At 48.8% G+C, this 7,337-nt stretch overlaps 1 non-coding gene and 1 pseudogene across 1 annotated transcript; both read right to left on the reverse strand.

Annotated features, from left to right (window-relative positions):
- Positions 1-709: 709 nt before the first annotated feature.
- LOC137542638 (U2 spliceosomal RNA) lies at positions 710-841 on the reverse strand (annotated as a pseudogene).
- Positions 842-3,993: 3,152 nt separating this feature from the next.
- On the reverse strand, positions 3,994-4,202 carry LOC137542598 (small nucleolar RNA U3). The gene has a single exon (XR_011025483.1). It is a non-coding gene; the product is annotated as a small nucleolar RNA U3 (small nucleolar RNA).
- Positions 4,203-7,337: the final 3,135 nt, after the last annotated feature.

The following is a 7,337-nucleotide window of genomic DNA, read 5'->3' on the forward strand; positions in this document are numbered from 1 at the left end:
CTCCAGCCCCTGGCATCCGCTATGTTCCTTGCCACAGCTCCGCTCTTCGCCACTGGCTCGTGGTTCCCGATGGTGCCTCGCCAGCGTCCTCTACTTTTTTTTTTTTTTTTTTAGCTTTCTTGGCCCCTGTTGCATGCAACAGAGGTCCCGGGTAAGCAAGGCTATTAGCCCCATGCACGGAAAAAGCGTGAGTGCCCTAAAGCACCCCCACAAAACGTGCATGAGTAGCCACAGGCCCCACAATGCTGCAGGGCCCTTCCGGTTGTTCCCCGAAGGGAACCTTCCCCCTTTGCCTTCGGCTCAGGGGGTGGCATCCTCCAACACCCGAGGGGTTGGAGGATCCTGGGGCCCTCCGAGGAGGACCCCTACTGCGCCCAGTGGTTACCCAAAGGGCCTGGCCATGTGGCATCCGTGTCCACATGGTCCGGGTGGCTCCCCCGAGAGGGAGCCGGGTGGGAACCGAAGTCCCCGTGCCAGCAAGCTGGCCCCGACCTTGCGGCCGGAGTGATAAAAATTCCGCACTCTCCCTAGCCAAAAGGCCGGGGAGCTGCGTTAGTTGGTTTTGCATATGGGCAGTACAGACCAAAGCACCCTACTTCCGCCTGAGATCTGCCACATCTCAGGTTTTTTCAGGTGCACCTGGAGCGCCACTTCCAGGGGCAGTACGCCTAAGCAAAGCCCTCAGCCATTCAGCCTCGACCATGGTATAGATCCATTCAATCAACTCCTGGGAATTACGACCAGGAAGGACACCCTGCCACAGTGCCATCCCTCCAGGTCCCCCCAAAAATTTCAAGAACAGATACTACACTTGATCTTAGCCAAAAGGCCGAGAAGCGTCCTCTACTGTGCCACTGTCAATCACCTCCACATGGTCCGGCGCATACTGCGCAGGCGCAGAATTACTGAGCCTGCGTGGTACACCCTGGGCCACGTGGAGGTGATTGACAGCGGTGCTCGCACAGGTGCAGTTGAGGACGACCTGGAAGTCTGGGACCGGGGTCCTGCGGCGCAAAGTGGAGCTGCAGCGAGGGACATAGCAGCTACAGGGGCTGGAGGAAGCCCCTGGTAAGTTGTACTGGGGGTAGCATTATCTGATTAATGACTCCTTTAACTACATTGGCAGTCAGGTGACACGGGGGAGAACTGTGATTAGACACAGATTAGCGGGAATTAGAAAGGCTAAATTAGATAGGCTGAACTCTCTACTACATACAGTGCACATCCTCATGTTTACCTTCTGTCCTGTGCACGAGTTCAGGCAGGCAGCATTCCTAGGAGTTGGAGGGGGCAGAGCCACAGAAACTTCAAGTTCCTCTTCACCCAATTATGCCACGCGGCTCAGGACAGCGGCTGAGGGGAACTTGGGGGCAGAAGAAGGCCATGGCAGACTGAGGAGACCGAATGGGATCCGGAGGAGCGGCAGCCGCCCAAGTGTTGGCGATAACAGGGAGGATGCATTGCTCAAGGACCCTCCATGTGTTCCAGGCAGCCTTAACGTCACTCCTGAGCAGCGCCCCCTGCGTCCTCTCCATGGTTACATACAGCGTGACATGGAGAGGATGCAGGGGGATCTGCTGAGGAGTGACATCAGTGCTGGGTCTGGAACGCACAAAGAAGCATCATTTTACATGCGTCGCTCACCGAGCGATAAGGCTGCTGCCTGCTGCCACATTGCATGGAGGGAGGAAGAGAAACAGGCACTTCGGGTGGGCAGTGATCCGTCCACTCCTCACAAAAGGATGCGACCCTAGGCACATGCCTACAGTGCCTAATGGTAAATCCGTATGAAATCAATATAATGTTGCGCCTATTCAGACAGCAGCAGTAACTGTAAAGGGATCCCACTTCCTCAAAATGTATAAGAGCATAAACAAACAGGCTGCGCTTGTCAAATGGAATAACAATTCTTTAATGTAGTTGTAAATTATACAACCTAAAATGGACAGTGTCCCAGATGGTATAAAATAGTATAAATATAAAAGTGTAGGGATAAAAATAAATAATAAAATATGGCAATGGGTTAGAGTAGCTCAATGGCACTAAATAGCTGAAGCAAAGTGCTCGCTCTGAGGGGTGTATAGGATAATCTCAGCAATGCTCTCCTGGATGGTAAGGAACTGTGGCTGATATTCCTGATGGCTGGCTAGATTGGATAGGTTTCCCAAGCATAAGTATTCAGTGCGTGGGTTAGCATATAGTCATATAGTAAAGTTGCAGCAGCTGGTACTAAAGGGTGGCTGCCTTGTTTCCTTGGTGGTAATGTTATATACGATGAATTCCGAGCATGGCATTCAATACATGCATGTGGATCAGATGCGAGGGCTTTGCAAGATTTATGCCCTGTAGATGATGGCAAGTGAGCAAGAAATCAGCAGGAGTATATGGCTCAATGTCAATAGATAAAGATGGAGCGATCTCACCCTCCTTGGTGGTCAATCCTATAGCAGTTGGTCTCTTCCGGGGAGCCGCTCAATCTCACCAGCCCCGGCCGGCGGCAAAGTGAGAGAGACTTGACGTGCGGTGTAGTGTCGGGCAAGCGTGCCCGGCTCCCAGGGGGTCCGGATAGCGTGGGTGGCGTAGGTGAATAGAGCCTTCAGCTAGACTTCCGTCTTTCGCTAGCTACTCCCCAGCACGGAACTCCTACACGCTTTCTTCCCCTATGCGGCGTGACGTCACGACTGTAGCTGCTGCTGACGTTTCGAGAGGAACGCCTCTCTTTCTCAAAGCTTAGCTACTCGGGGATTAGGAGGATGGCTATTTAAGGTGTTATAAAGAATTGTTATTCCATTTGACAAGCGCAGCCTGTTTGTTTATGCTCTAATGGTAAATCCGGCCCATGGGCTTGGACCAGTACAACAGAGTAACCAAGCAGCTCGGGGTGACCCAAACCACTAGGAATTTATAAAAGAGACTGAAACGTCTTTGAATGATACGAATTGCGTTTCCCAGGAACATGCTATGGTCTAGCACTCTTTGCGTACCAATTATCATGTACGTCAATCAAATATATATTTGTCAAGGGGTACTTCTGATAATGTTTACTATGCTAGGGAGTACCTGGTGAGTACTTAGTATTAAAAGGGGCACAAATGTAGAGAAACATTACTTTAAGTTTATAGGATACAACTGATAAGTTGAACTATAGCTTTGACAGATAATTTTAGATCTTATGTCAACTAGTGTTGTCCGATGTCCGGATCATGAACGATTCGGATCTTTGATCCGAATCTATTTTGTGAGTCGAATCATCCGAATCATCAAAATGAGTGATTCGGATCGCAAAGGGGGTGGGGCCAGGAGCGACACGCCCCCCCTTTCAGCGGGCAGCGGGGTCCTGGAATGCATCGCTCAGTTGAAGGGGAGGCAGCCTTGCACAGCCACAGGTAGATGAGAGAGAGAGGGGACATGGGTGCCACTGCCAGATATGTGTAGAGCACACATACTGGCTATAACGTGCTGCTCATTATAGGCTGTCTGTTCCGTAGTTGTGGACAGTGAACACATTGGAAACTTTTGGCACAGCTCAGTAACATTGCAGGCAGCGTGCTGGGCTAGGACAGGGCAGGCACTGCGATTGCAGGGCAATATGATCCTCCTGCACTCTGCTCTATACAGCTGCACTTCACTTCTGGGAATGATTTGGGGAATGGGAGTTGGGACTCGGGAGTATACAGATCAGATGAACATATAGGTGAAATATATGTAAAGCATAATGATTGCAGCATGTGGGTATTGTGTGCAAACAAACATCTCTGCTCTCTGCTCATCCCTCCTCCCTTCTCTGTCCACTCCATGCCCTTTGTCTATCTTCTCCGCCCCCCTCCCCTTCTCCTGTCCTGCTAGTCATTTCACCCCTGACCGCTTCCCTTGCAAAATGATCTGAGATTCAGATCAAATATCCAGATCTTTTCAATGATCAAATTCAAATCATGCAGTTCATTGAAAAGATCCAAACTTCCCATCTCTAATATCAACAGTTGTGAACAAGCAATCACTCAGTTTGTGTTTCCCTCCTCCAGCTCTTACAAGTAAGAGTGGAACAGTCCTCAATGGCTGCCAGCAGCTACCAATACAAGCAGCACTACCAGCCCCCTTCCTGCTCAGAGGGTAACACTGTAGCTCCTCATCATGATTGGCAAGTTTGTACACTTTAGAGCACATCTCCACAGACAAAGGGTATCATTCATAAAGCATTTCCGCATGCGGAAATGCTTAACACCGGTGACTTTCCCGACCACTCAGCATAAGCCCCATTCATAAAGGCTCTTTCCGCATGAAAAGGTGACAGAGTGATACATTTCCGCCTTGGGCTCTATTCATAAAACCTTCCCGCAAGTTTTCCGCTCAAAACAGTGGATTTTCCCGTCCATTTAGCAAAGTCGGCATTCATAAAAGCTGTTCCCGCATGAAAATCTACAATCCCCCAGCAGAGCGAAAAATTTCCGCCTTCTCCAGTGTTTTTCTAGATTTATCTAGAAAAAAGTAACAAAATGGCCATTCATAAAGATTAGAGGAAGCGGTATGTGGACGGAAAATACCGCTTACTCTGATTTTGCGGATTACATACAAGTGAATGGGACAGACCTCCCAGAGAGAGCAGTGCACGGAGGGACTCTGCCGGCTGAAGTGTTTCCGCATGCCTTCCGACAGCTTACCGCCAGCCTTCAGCGGGAGATCTCCGCACTTGCATCGCAGCTTTCAAGATTTCTTTGAATGACCACCCAAAAGTGTGAAATACCGCTGCGGTATTTTCCCTCCAGGAGTTTTCTCGCAACAACTTTTTTATGAATAGAGCCCACTGTGCGGAGTTTTTCTAGATTAATCTAGAAAAAGTAACAAACACATCCATTCATAAAGATTAGAGCAAGCGGTATCCGGAAGGAAAATACCGCTTGCTCGACAGTAGCGATAGGCGGGCGGCATACATATAAATGAATGGGAGGGACCTCCCAAGCAGCATCAGACAGAGCAGCGCAGGGAGGGAATCGGGCAGCTTTTAAGTTTCCGCATGTCTTCCGCCACGCTGCCGCCAGCTTCCTCCAGAAAACCTCCGCACTTCTTCCGCAACAGGCAGACTTCTTTATGAATGGCCACCCAGAAGTCTTAATTACCGGTTGCGGAGAAGAATGGTGTTTTCCCGCACTACCGACAGCCTGTTTATGAATGATACCCATTATCTATAGAAATGATCCCTGAAAGTATAGTCTTCCCTTCTCTCTGCAATGACTAAAGACCACAGCCTACGGGGGTCCTATCCACGTTGTGCTGCCAAAACCAGACTGAATTTGTTTTTTACAGGATACTGAAAGCAGCACACAAACCTCATAGGATGCAGCAACACACTTTCTAGATCATTTTTAAAACTTCCTGCCTGGAAGGACATAGCGTACTCTTACCCATAATGCTCCAGCCTTTCTTATTTACATGTGTGCCGCCCTGCAGCCAGAAAGGATACAGGGCTCTATTCATAAAACCTTACCGCAAGTTTTCCGCTCAAAGGGCTCTATTCATAAAACCTTACCGCAAGTTTTCCCGCTCAAAACAGCGGATTTTCCCGTCCATTTAGCAAAGTGGGCATTCATAAAAGCTGTTCCCGCATGAAAATCTACAATCCCCCAGCAGAGCGAGAAATTTCCACCTTCTCCAGTGTTTTTCTAGATTTATCTAGAAAAAAGTAACAAAATGGCCATTCATAAAGATTAGAGGAAGCGGTATGTGGACGGGAAATACCGCTTCCTCTGATTTTGCGGATTACATACAAGTGAATGGGACAGACCTCCCAGAGAGAGCAGTGCACGGAGGGACTCTGCCGGCTGAAGTGTTTCCGCATGCCTTCCGACAGCTTACCGCCAGCTTTCAGCGGGAGATCTCCGCTCTTGCATCGCAGCTTTCAAGATTTCTTTGAATGACCACCCAGAAGTGTAAAATACCGCTGCGGTATTTTCCCTCCAGGAGTTTTCTCGCAACAACTTTTTTATGAATAGAGCCCAAAACAGCGGATTTTCCCTTCCATTTAGCAAAGTGGGCATTCATAAAAGCTGTTCCCGCATGAAAATCTACGATCCCCCAGCAGAGCGAGAAATTTCCGCCCTCTCCAGTGTTTTTCTAGATTTATCTAGAAAAAAGTAACAAAATGGCCATTCATGAAGTTTAGAGGAAGCGGTATGTGGACGGGAAATACCGCTTCCTCTGATTTTGCGGATTACATACAAGTGAATGGGACAGACCTCCCAGAGAGAGCAGTGCACGGAGGGACTCTGCCGGCTGAAGTGTTTCCGCATGCCTTCCGTCAGCTTACCGCCAGCTTTCAGCGGGAGATCTCCGCTCTTGCATCGCAGCTGGCAAGATTTTTATGAATTACCACCCAGAAGTCTAAAATACCGCTGCGGTATTTTCCCTCCAGGAGTTTTTTCGCCAAACATTTTTTATGAATAGAGCCCACAGTCAGAAACTGATTTCATGTGCAAATGTGACCTCTCACAGGAACTTTGTAACCAATTCATGGCCAGCTGACCCATAGCACATATAGGGCTCTATTCATAAAAAAGTTGTGGCGAAAAAACTCCTGGAGGGAAAATACCGCAGCGGTATTTTACACTTCTGGGGGCTCTATTCATAAAACCTTACCGCAAGTTTTCCGCTCAAAACAGCGGATTTTCCCGTCCATTTAGCAAAGTGGGCATTCATAAAAGCTGTTCCCGCATGAAAATCTACAATCCCCCAGCAGAGCGAGAAATTTCCGCCTTCTCCAGTGTTTTTCTAGATTTATCTAGAAAAAAGTAACAAAATGGCCATTCATAAAGATTAGAGGAAGCGGTATGTGGACGGGAAATACCGCTTCCTCTGATTTTGCGGATTACATACAAGTGAATGGGACAGACCTCCCAGAGAGAGCAGTGCACGGAGGGACTCTGCCGGCTGAAGTGTTTCCGCATGCCTTCCGACAGCTTACCGCCAGCTTTCAGCGGGAGATCTCCGCTCTTGCATCGCAGCTTTCAAGATTTCTTTGAATGACCACCCAGAAGTGTAAAATACCGCTGCGGTATTTTACCTCCAGGAGTTTTTTCGCCACATCTTTTTTATGAATAGAGCCCTGGGTGGTCATTCAAAAAAATCTTGAAAGCTGCGATGCAAGAGCGGAGATCTCCCGCTGAAAGCTGGCGGTAAGCTGTCGGAAGGCATGCGGAAACACTTCAGCCGGCAGAGTCCCTCCGTGCACTGCTCTCTCTGGGAGGTCTATCCCATTCACTTGTATGTAATCCGCAAAATCAGAGGAAGCGGTATTTCCCGTCCACATACCGCTTCCTCTAATCTTTATGAATGGCCATTTTGTT

This window comes from Hyperolius riggenbachi, chromosome 12 (genome assembly GCF_040937935.1).
Source record: "Hyperolius riggenbachi isolate aHypRig1 chromosome 12, aHypRig1.pri, whole genome shotgun sequence".
Taxonomy (NCBI): Eukaryota; Metazoa; Chordata; class Amphibia; order Anura; family Hyperoliidae; genus Hyperolius; species Hyperolius riggenbachi.